This window comes from Homarus americanus, unplaced genomic scaffold (genome assembly GCF_018991925.1).
Source record: "Homarus americanus isolate GMGI-L3 unplaced genomic scaffold, GMGI_Hamer_2.0 scaffold22250, whole genome shotgun sequence".
Classification (NCBI taxonomy): Eukaryota; Metazoa; Arthropoda; class Malacostraca; order Decapoda; family Nephropidae; genus Homarus; species Homarus americanus.
The window spans coordinates 4,033,690-4,046,760 of NW_024741189.1; positions in this window are offsets into that span (position 1 = coordinate 4,033,690).

Sequence of the window (13,071 nt, forward strand, 5' to 3'; positions counted from 1 at the left end):
TCGACCATATTTGTGCAGCTGTCTGGGTCACACTGAGAGAGTTCGGTGCAAGTCATGTTATTTTGTCTACATTAGCATCGACCCACTGCAGTACAATTTCTGGAACAAAAAGTACTCATGCCAGGACTGGAATGAATAGAGGTAGACTAAATGATAGGTCGTTAGATCAAGGTAGGGGTTATTAGACAGATATAGATAGCTATATGGATGGAAAGAAAGTAAGGAAGGCAGCAAAGGAGAGAGAAAGAATGTGAGAGAAGTCAGGGAGAGGGGTAAATGAATGGGTAGAAGAGACAAAGAAATATGAAAATACTGGGAAGAATGTAAAAGAAGTATTATGTGCTGTCTATCCTCCATTGATACCAAAAACGTTCGACTGCCTTTATCACATTCGGTCGTACACGGTCCCTGTCTCATTGCACCTGCGTCAGCCATCTGTATCACGCTGTACTGCTGTGTATAAGACATCTGTGAATAAATGATTACAAAAACCTACGGGGGTTTCACAGCAAATTCACTCAAGCAGTGTGTGGTGATTAATGGCACGAAATCATCATCCGTACCTGTCACAAGCGGTGTACCACAGGGCAGTGTATTGGGCCCGCTGTTGTTTGTTTGTTTCATAAATGACATGCCTGACGTTGTACACTCCTCCATACAATGTTTGCCGATGACGCCAAGTTATTTCGGGAATCAAGAACCAAGTGGACTGTGAAGAGCTTGTTCTAGGCCCCATTAACAGCTGATTCTGCCTAAGTTAACGAGGCCGGAACATTTATATTCTATTGGGTTTTAGTAGCGAAACCCAATTGTCTGTTATCCATTTATTTAGGAACTACTCAGGATACAATTCCAGAGTGTAAATCAAACCGTAACTTATCACTGTAGCTATGAGTGTTAAGAGAAGGGCGGAGGCTATGTAAATAGACCTGCTAAAATACGTCCGATCTGTGTGAGTAGTTGAGTAACAATGCCAATGAGTAGTGACCCATCGAGGGAAAACGGAATATGTACAATTGTACATCGTCCTCCCTGGAGGGAAGACGGAACCATCCACGATAGCTCTCAAATAACGTCTTCCTCTAGTCAAGGATATCAAACTACTGCCCGCTTTAGGTGGCCAGGGAGCCGGCTACTTAATGCCCTAACTCAGCACAATATGACACGGCTTCCCGTAGGCACACCTTATCACGTGTCCTGAACATGTCACCTCATAGCCAGTGGAAAGTTACAGGAGGTGACAAAGTATATAATTCAAATGTAATTAATCAAGTTATATAATCCTTCTGTTTATGAAACAGGGGCCATTACAAGCTGCAGAAGGACCTCTGTGGGCTTCAAGAATGGTCGAAGAAATGGCTGCTAAGATTCAATGTCACGAAGTGTAAGAGGATGCATCTGGGGCGTATCATATGTCCCAACGGGATGAAGAAACTGCACTATTTGAGACTGAATGTGAGAAGGACCTAGGTGTGTATGTTGACAATGAGCTGAAGTTCTCGGGCCAGTGCGAGCAGAAGGTAAATCAGGCAAATAAATTATTGGGTCTTATAAGAAGGTCGTTCAGAGACTAGACGGTTCGTCCCTCATAACGATCTTCAAGAGTGAAGTGCTTCCCCATCTGGAGTACTGTCACCCCGTCTCGTCCCCGAGATATGCCAGGGACTGTCAGTTGGTTGAAAATGTTCAAAGGAGGGCCACGAGACTGGTGCCTGCACTTTGATACCTAAGCTACCCTGAGAGATTGGAGCGCCTGAACTTGCCTAGCTTATACTGCAGACGGGCAAGGGGTGACTTAATTGAGGTGTATAAGCATCTCAAGGGGCACTACTCAGTCGAGTGTCCTTACTTTAGGCTGGCTGACGCTCGCCCCACAAGCGGTCACAGCTCAAGATTGAAGAAGCCGCAAGTCCAGAAATTGTGAGGGCAAACTTTTTCGGAGTGAGAGTTGTGAACTCTTGGAACAATCTACCAGAAAATGTTGGGACGGCACCGAGTGTGAGCTCTTTCAAGACAAGACTTGACAACACTGGAGCAGGTTCAGGTACATTCAGGAGCGTAACAGGGACGTGACCGATCGCCCAAGCAGCTAACGAGCCGATCAGTGGTGAAGAGGATAAAAGTAAGTAAAATTAAAAGTTAAATGTATTGTAACATGGAGTATTTATTACTGACAATTGTTAACATCAGTGCTTAAGTGCTGTGTAAAAAGAAAAAAATATTGAAAAATAACCAGTCAAACTTTTATAATCCATGACTTATTTCGACTGGAAACCAACTGGTATTTCAGTTATATTCAACTAAAAGTATTGTCATTACATACACATAACTTATGCAAAATAGGGGTAGTTTTGTTACGAAATCTGAGCGTTCGAGAGAAACATTTTCGCGAACAATGTTACACTTATGTAATTAGTTCAGGTTATCTTAAATCCGGACCAACTAAATGTTAAGGCATCGGTTTTAAGTTACTGGGTACAGAGAGTATACACAAACCCGAAATAATTATTTTCTTAGGCATATACACTTGCCTGTATGATAAAAATATTGTTTACACAGTATTTTGTTGTTCACCTCGTGGGTTATTTGCAGGGCCGGATTAAGCTTAATAGGGGCCTTAGGCACAGATCAACTTGGGCCCCCTACCCTCATGGTATATATATATATATATATATATATATATATATATATATATATATATATATATATATATATATATATATATATATATATATATATATATATATATATATATATATATATATATTATGTAACCGGTCGGAATTTACTGGACTTTAATTTCTCACTTGACTTGGGGTTTATTAAAAATTAATAGATGGTAATGGCAGTGGAAGCGCCCCTTTGAGAAAAATCCCGAACCAGCACAAGAACACTTAAATCTACTAAACAAAATGAATTGTCCGTGACCCGTGGAAGGATAGCGTCTGTGACTGGGATGAATGAGACACACTGTAAAATTTAGACACTTATATTCCCTCCAACACTACAAACACAATCAATAATGGTACACCAATATGCGCACCTCTTAACTTAAACTTAAAACACTACTCTGGAGAATAAAAGTTATAAATGACATAGAAATTATTAGAAACACAGGCAACAATAAATTTGAAGTATTAAGAAATGTTGTTTGCACACATGAACAGGCCTTAAGGGCTTTCACAAAATAATATCAGTCACTTAGGAAATGGTACTAAAAAATAAGAAATTAAATACTCCACAATGAATAGGCCTTAAGGGTTTTCAACAAAATAATATCAGTCACTGAGGAATGGTAATAAAAAATAAGAAATTAAATACTCTACAATGAATAGGCCTTAAGGGTTTTCAACAAAATAATATCAGTCACTGAGGAATGGTAATAAAAAATAAGAAATTAAATACTCTACAATGAATAGGCCTTAAGGGCACTCAACAAAATTATAGCACCCCAACAGATGCGCACTTCCTAACCTAACTTAACCACCACTCTGGGGAACAAGGCTATACTTGAGATCAGAATTATGAAGAACAATCAGATGCATAAAAAGAATCAATTCACAGTATCACCCTGGTTCCACTTAATGACACAACATTCAAAAAAACACTACTATCAAAATTATTTAAGAAATATTAAACTATACACGTCAAGATAATATCAGTCTGAGGAATGGTGTTAACTACACCCGTAATAAGGAAGATAAAATGTTCCTCTAGGTATCTCCTAGAGTCCTAGACTCACGGTCTCAGTGTGTGACCATTAATATACTCAGATAGCCTCAGTGTACTCCCAGTGCATCCATGGGCAGGAAGAGAGTGAGCCAATCAGACCTTGTGCAGTTGAGAGGAGCTTTAGCTTCCCGTTAGCAAGAGGGTTTCACCAAGCGGCTCGGGACATGTGGTGTTGTGAGCCGACGTGTTGAGAGCCGTCCGGGTGGACGGCTAGATTCCCTCAAGAGATCCTTTGGTACCCCGCTAAACAGTGACAGGCCTACTCTGATCGGTCCAATGGCGACAAACGCCACCCTCAATCATCAACGGCAGTCTCAAACGGCAGTCAAACTCCGGTCAACTCCGGTCAACTCCAGTCAAGTGGGTTCTGACGGAAACCCTGGAATGAACTCACTGTTAGCTCTAGTTTACTTTACCACTGCCCTATCTAACCCTGTCTGAGATCGAATGAGACTTACTTGTTATACTGCAATAGCGCAGCACAGGTGACTAGGCCACGTGACTATTTCTGTGGCAGACTCGCAGGGACGTCTTGTTTGTGTGAATCCTCCCCGCAACTGAGGCCTAGCCAGCGTCGCGTCTCCTCTCAAGGCGTTAGCTTAGGTCTACGTGACATATTTTCCGCCTAACTAATAACTCCTTGGGACACCCATAACATTATTCAGACTGCTAAACGATCTATAATAATTTCAAATTCAATAATAGTCCCTTAACTTCATGAATCGCATCATTATTAATTCGGTAAATTACATTTAATATCATATAGGCCTAGTTCCGCAATCTCTCGCTACGAGCAGGCAGCGCTCTCTCCCCTCAGATGACCTTGAACGCTCAGTATCACTCATGGCGGGGCATTTGAAATTACTCTGAAATTTCTGAATATTACATATATATATATATATATATATATATATATATATATATATATATATATATATATATATATATATATATATTGTTACCGCCACAGTAAGATAAGCTAGAAGAGAGAGAAAGAGAGGGATAACCATAATAAGATAAACTTGGCGAGAGAGAGGGGGTGAGATAAGAGATATAGTGTTGACAACGAATTTGCTGACCAATCTGCTGAGGTGTTTCAATACGAAAACATATGGCCCTCGCCTCCGGGCTGAGATTGCCCTCAAGGGTAGTCTACTGATTTCTACAGGCCAGACAACACGTTGGTTCAGACCACTAGACCCTAAAACGTGAGTGATCGTGAAGTATTAGAATCTGCTAAGAAACTCTAAATAACTTTAATAAGTATATTTGTGTACTGCAATTTGATCATATTATACCAATTGTCTCCTGTATCAATAGTTATAACATGCGAGTTATATTTAAGATGTTAACAGGCTATGTACTGTATATTGATTGTATTTCATAATATGTGTCCTGAGATAACAGCATTTGTTATATGAGAAATGTTCTTTAACAGGTTTTGACCGAATTATATGGTACGCGTCAACGTTGAGGGTTTATTTCTCCAGCAACAAACCAATAACGCTCCTATGAGCGTTAACATATATATATATATATATATATATATATATATATATATATATATATATATATATATATATATATATATATATATATATATATATATATATATAGCAAGAACAAAATATACCAAAATTTATCAATGATTTCATCAATATTAAGATTCTGCAAAATAACACATTCAATGTTCATAAGAGACAGAAATTTGAGACGTTGCTAGGACATCGTTGAACGAAGTTCATGTTTTATATACTTCAACTTCGAAAATGTTTGGATTTGGGGGTGCCTTAGAGTCGGGGGCACTGAGGCCAGTGCCTCAAGTGCCTCATGGTTAATCCGGCACTGGTTATTTGGTCGCCAACAGTGGAGTCTGTGGAGACGACCATAGGTGGTAGACACAAATGTTTTTTTTCTTCCGTGAAGATAACCCGGCCCAGTAAATAAAACCATCATTCTCACATTGTGCAAATTCAGGAATTGCCTGTCGATGACGATCTTCTAATTTTCCTGTTTTTGTGGGAGTCCTGTAATGAAGACCTGCTTCTTGCAACATGTTTCTAATCGTTCCAGGTGAAACGTCCAGTTGCAATCGGACTCTCAAGGCAACTGCATTTGTAATTAGGGAGCGTCTACCTCCAGAAGTCGTCTGTCATCATTCCGGAGGGGTCTAGGACAACTGGCCGCCGCCATCTGGCCGCAGCCCAACTGGCCGCGGGAAACTCGCCGCTGCCGACTGGCCGCCATATGGAACTTTTTGTTGACAAAATTGATGAAAGTGTGATAAAAAAAGAGGATTAAAATTTCTTTATGAAGTACTTTATTGGAATAAAATAATAAAAGATACATATGCAAAAATCTATGAAATATAATAGTTTTGTTGCGAGTCTCAGAAACATCCAGAATGATTATATATATATATATATATGCAGGAATAACCACCAGGAAAAGGAAAATACGAAGTGTCAAGCGCTTTCGTATAGTTTTACTGTTTACATAGTTTTACTGTTTTTTTTGTATGTTGAATTCAGAATTGACTTGTTTTTAATCATTCGCGAATCAATCGTTCGCTGGTGGGGGTTTAAGGAGCTGCCTTGAGAGCGCAAAATTAGGCGTTTGCAGTTTACCCCCAGTCCGCGGCGGCCAGTCGGCCGCGGCGAGTTTCCCGCGGCCAGTTGGGCTGCGGCCAGATGGCGGCGGCCAGTTGTCCCATTCCCATTCCGGAGTAATCTTCCTTGACCTGCCACACTTTAGTTGGTCTTGAAGATTCATCGACTCTTTCCATCTCCTGCACCAAAGTCGGACCGTGGGCTTGGAAACTCCAAGTTCACTAGCTATGCCAGCAATAGAAATACCAGAATGCTTCTTGCCGACAATTCTTCCTCTTAAGGATCCATGCTGGAGTTGTGCGCAGACTGGGAGCCAGGGAATAAGGTTCGAGATGTTGGATGCTGTATTGAAGAAAATAAGTAACCTATCTTAACTGTGAGCAAAGTGGACTTTTTATAGTGTATGTAGTCCGGCAAATGACTGACAAATTTATTGTGGCTAATGCCATACGATTTATTCTGACTAACACAAGACGATTTATAGTATACTGGCTAACACCAGATGATTTTATTCTGGTTAATGCCAAACGATTTTATTCAGCTTAGGAAGGTCCTCTGCCCCGAAAAGGTTAACTCTTTTATTAAAATTTATCTATATTTCATTTATGTTAGATTGTCTAATAAAAATATGGGCACATAAGATGCTTATACTGTATATGATTATTAGAGAACAACGGTACTGATTAAAAAAGTGAGTTACAAATATTCGGACACAATATATGTAGACTTGTGTCAGTTATTTAATAACACCAATGACCAGATTTACAAGGATAACATAATTATAAACAATTCATAGTAGTAATTATACAACACTCCAATTCGTTAAGAGCAAGTGATTTAATTCCCAAGAGACCTTTTACCTATGACATACCCACAAAGTAAGTTATTTAATGACGTTGGAGTGATGGGGTGGGGGGTCTACCAATGTAGGGTGACTAACCCAATTGAACCTGTAATAGCCCCATGGGCGTCCGCAGGGAGGGGCAAGGGGGGGCATTTCCCCTGGAAAATCAAAAATTTGAAAAAATTACATGGAAAATACAAAATGAATAAAATAACATAAACATTTCTCAACAGTTCATTCAGTTAGAGCAGGTTACTACTCTTGGAACAGGAATTGGAGCCGTCGGGGATCTCTTCCGAAATTGTCAATGATGTCTTCACACTTCACACGTCGAATTCAGGATAACATTGCCCCCCCCCCCTGCATTTTTTCTGCGGACGCCCAGGAATAGCCCCTGTCTTATAGATAGTAGTCCTTATATCAATATGGGGTACTTGTATTACATTGTTGTTATATATTGTAGTTCCATCACCCACAGTAATTTTCCATGAACTGTGAGGATCATGTGCCACACATGTGATCAGAAGATTTCACTCTCAAGTCGTGTCCCTAAGACCTGAGCTCAGGTAATTAGTAGCCGGCTCAAGACAGTTAATACTCAATTCTCACGAGGTAAGGACGTCTGACATAAAAGCTTATCTTAAATTAAGCTCCGTCCTTAACCTACACTCAAAGTTCACAGTGTTAATTACAATGATCCTTATTGAATGTGCACAATATATATTTTTATAAATAAATGGAGAAAAGACCATTTGAGATTTGACAACTTAACCCAACAAACTAAACTGCTCCAAGGCTGTTATATAACAGTTCCCCAAACTAGTTATATAGGTGGCAGCATAAAAGAACATACCTATGACTAAAATCAGTGTCCATAACTGTGTTATAGGAACCGCCGTTAGTGTATTATTAAATGATACATTTAAATGTCATCCTAGATTGACATAAAAAAAATTGACCAATAACATTTAAAAAGTATATCAATAATTTGCATCATTATGGAAGCCCTCCTCGAAAAGGCAACATTCCGACCACCCCACCCAGTGCCAGTTGCTGTAGTGTTGTGGCTACTCATCAATCAACATCCTGTCAGCAACATTCTCACAAGTGCAATATATAGTTTTAGGATAACCTCACTAGTCTTATAACTAACATTCCTTTGTATGAACCCAAGAACTTTGTTCGCCTTGTTTCGAGCAAATACGCATCGTTGTCTTGGTTTAAGATTCCTACTTATCATTACCCCTAAATCTTTCTCACAGTCGGATTTATATATATAAACGTTGTTCATCTGATATCTGGTTTCTCTGTTTACATCTCCTAGACTAAGTACTTTACATTTGTCCACATTGAATTTCATTTGCCATTTTTCAGACCATAAGAAAAATTTATTTAGAACTCCCTGTAGTTTTGCCAAGTCCCTCGACAGACTTAATTACACGCCCTATTTTAGTCTCGTCAGCAAATTTACTTATGTTGCTGTCTACGCCTATATGTATATCGTTTATGTGTATAATAAATATTAATGATCCAAGTACTAAGCCTTTGGGTACTCCACTAGTGACGTCACTCCAATCGAATTTAGTGCCATTAAAGCTGACGCTCTATTTCTTGTCCTGTAACCATACCCCAATCTAGTTTATCCAGTTTAGAAAATCTCGTCCGATGCCATGAGCATCCACTTCACGTATTAGTCTTTCGTGGAAAACCTTGTCGAAGGCTTTGCTAAAGTCGAGGTAAACCACATCGTAACCGTGTCCGCCATCCACTGATTCAAAAACAGTTGAAAAGAATGGTAATTGATTAATCAGACATGAACGCCCACTCGTGAAGCCATGCTGGGAATAACTGATCAACATGTGTTTCTCAAGGTGATTTCGAATTGAGTATGAAATTATTGCTTCCAGGAATTTGCCTACAATTGATGTTAAACTAAAGGGCGGTATTTAGAGGATAGTGATCTATCTCTCTTCTTGAAAATCGGTATCACATTTGCTATCCTCCAGGATGCTGGTACTTCACCGGATTTTAATGCCATGTAAAACATGTTTGCAAAGGGCATACAAAGTTCTTCCTTGCATTCTTTTAATACTCTGGCAAATATCTCGTCAAAACCTGGCGAGTTATCAGGTTTTAGTTTTTCTATTTGTTAACTAACCAGTCACTACTATTTAGCCTAATCTATTTACTTTACTATCTCTGTAGATAGTCGGTGCCTCGAGTATCATGTTTAAATTTTCGGTTGTGAAAACTGATGAAAAATTCTGTTCAGATTATTACTAATTTCTCTTTCGTTATCAGTTAGTTCACCGGTATATATATATATATATATATATATATATATATATATATATATATATATATATATATATATATATATATATATATATATATATATATATATATATATATATTTCATTTTTAGTCCATATAACACGCGGACTTTGAGCATATAATCAACGACCTCACCAGCCAGGACTCGACCCCTCGACCTACTGTGTGGGACCAGGGAATGCTACCGACCATGCCACAAAGACACTAAAAGCAGTTCTAGACTATGTTATATTTCACACAAAGCCTGTTCATCGGCTGATGGCGACGTGAACCTCCCATTGGGAACTGCCCGTGCCATTTATGTGGATGTCAGTAGCATTTTACCCAATCCAGCTGGTATGAAACACGAGATACCATATATACTTCATTTTTAGTCCATTTAACAAGCAGACTTTGAACATATAATCAACGACCTCACCAGCCAGGACTCGAACTCTCGACCTACTGTGTGGGACCAGGGAATGCTACCAACCATGCCACAAAGACCAGTTCTAGACTATGTTATATTTCACACAAAGCCTGTTCATCGAGCTGATGGCGCCGTGAACCTCCCATTGGGAACTGCCCGTGCCATTTATGTGGATGTCAGTAGCATTTTACCCAATCCAGCTGGTATGAAACACGAGGTACCATATATACTTCATTTTTAGTCCATATAACACGCGGACTTTGAACATATAATCAACGACCTCACCAGCCAGGACTCCTACCCTCGACCTACTGTGTGGGACCAGGGAACACTACCGACCATGCCACAAAGACACTAAAGGCAGTTCTAGACTATCTTATATTTCACACAAAGCCTGTTCATCGAGCTGATGGCGCCGTGAACCTCCCATTGGGAACTGCCCGTGCCATTTATGTGGATGTCAGTAGCATTTTACCCAATCCAGCTGGTATGAAACACGAGGTCCCATATATACTTCACTTTTAGTCCATATAACACGCTAACTTTGAACATATAATCAACGACCTCACCAGCCAGGACTCGAGCCCTCGACCCATTGTGTGGGACCAGGGAACGCTTACATTTGATTTAGACATAATGATATAATATGTGTTGAATACATTTACAGGGCTCTTATGGGCTGAATTTTGCTGTAGTGGCGGACTGCACGAGGTGGGTGGGGGCTGCCGGTGGCAGGAGATTTGGCGATAACGAGGGTGGTGCATTAGTTGGCTGCCAAACCTTTCCAGTGCTTGGCGGTGGAGGTCACTGAGGGATGGCATTTCCAGGGTGGAGAGAGCGTTGATGTAGCCAGAGTATTCTGCACCGAGCATGATTCTGCAGGCCCTTTTCTGTACCTTCTCTAGCCGACGTTGTTGGGTGGAGTTGAGAGATGACGACCAAGCTGGTGATGCATGCGTTAGTTTGGAGAGAATAAAGGCATTGTAGATAGTCCTCAGCTCTGGCTTGGGTGTCCCAAGTGACCTAAGTCGTCGTAGTATGAAGAGACGGTACGAGGCTGCCTTGACTGTGTGTGTGACTGTGTGTGTGACTGTGAGGGAGACAGTCACTACCACTACCTACTGTATGTATGTCTGAGGAAGACAGTCACCACCACTTTCTACTGTATGTGTGACTATGAGGGAGACAGTCACCACCATTACCTGCTGTATGTGTGACTGTGAGGGAGACAGTCACCACCACTACCTGCAGTATGTTTGACTGTGAGGGAGACAGTTCCTCCCACTACCTACTGTATGTATGACTGTGAGGAAGACAATCACCACCACTACCTGCTGTATGTATGACTGTGAGAGGAGAAGGACCTACCTGAGGGGGTTCCGGATGAGAAGGATACAAGGAACAGTGGCGTGGTGGTTTTTCTGAAGAAAATGATTTTTGGTGACGATGGTATTGTTGTGACTCAGCGATGATACTTCTAGAAATCCTGAAAATTAAATTCCAAACAGCGTAATCTACGTAGATAATATAACTTTATTTTTTGAATATTAAACCCTCTGAATCATGTGTTTACTAAAATTATATCACATTTGCTCTCAGTTCAAGGAAATAAATAAACAAAATGCCTCCAATATACAAATGACAATGAAATATGGCCTTAAATAAAACTGTAAATATGTCATAAATAATTATCAAAGCTGTAAAGATGTTCCTACGCGTATAAATTAGGCATTAGGCATTTGGTTTGTTTGTATATATTCAACTAACAGGAAAATACAAACAAACTGGAGGGGTTAAGTCTCACCTGCCTTAGTGAGGGAAGGATCATGAAAGACGGAGCTCGTAAAGATGTCAGTAGCTCCCTCAAGTAGGTAGCGAGTCCAAGTGTTGCCTGAACGAGGGAAGGAGGTGCAGTAGCGTCCCTTCGATATTCTAACCGAAGTTCACCAAGAATCTGACAGCGGAGAGACATTACTGTTGCTGTGGAACTGTCTTGGTGTTATGCGGCTGTTGTGTGGTACTGTACCCATGACCGTGATTGTAATAATCGGAAAAGGAGTTTTTCTTGTCTTTAGATTAAAGACCTTCCCATACTCTTAATTATTTTTCTATTCACTTCTCCATATTCTTTCTAAATATTCTCAATACTCTTAATGTGGACTCTAAATACTGTGCTCTTCATATTCGCAATGCTTTGGTTCTTTCATTCTCATAATACTCCAGCTGTATTTTGTTGGGTGGTCCCTCGACATAGTAACTATGTTCCTTTCAATTAATACTATTACTCGTATGCCATTGGCTTCTTTTGTAACTCTGGCCTGTCATTGAATGGTCGTTGTTTACTCAATCCTCTAAAGGGCTCAAGTTACTTCTATATAAGTTTTCACTGTTCAGCTACTGCAACGACATATACAAATCATTAGTCGTAAACACAAATCTTAAAAGAGGGCCGCTTCCATCATGTTTAAATCTTTCAAATACTGAGACCTACAAACTGTGGTCATACTCAAACACACAGCTAAGTTACAGTCTCTTGTACGGCTTTGGCGTCCTATCTGTAAAACTCATTGTGGGTGTTTCCTGTTAGACAGTCGAGGATGGCTTCATACATTTGATGGAAGTCCTCCAAGGCTGTGTGGCGCTCAACCCTCCTTGTTTCACAGAGAAACTTGACTTTCTCTCGTTTCACTAACGGCTGCCCCTGACTTTATCTCTCTGCACTGAGTGTTTGCAGTGGTTTTTCCAGTCGTGGCTGATATTTCGGAGAATACCTGAAGTGATTCCCAGTGCCTGCACATTGGACATCATGCATGTTATCTCTAGGAGCTTGTTTGCTTTGCTCAGGGCCAGGTTAACGCTGTGGCTGGCACAGCGGTAGTAGATGGCATTATGAACCACAATTCTCGAAATTTGCTGCACACCCATTAGTTTCCCCAGCCATGTTCACTGCACCATTATAAGTCTGTGCTCTACTCAACTGGGGATCCAGATGAAGTCCTTTGAGGAAGTAAATAAATTTCTGGCATATTGCTCTTCCTGTAATCTCTCCAACGGGTTAATTTTCTTTATATACTTGATCACTATGCCCAACTGTTCCCCATTCCTAACATCTTTGACTTCATCAGCCTGCATTCCCAAAAATG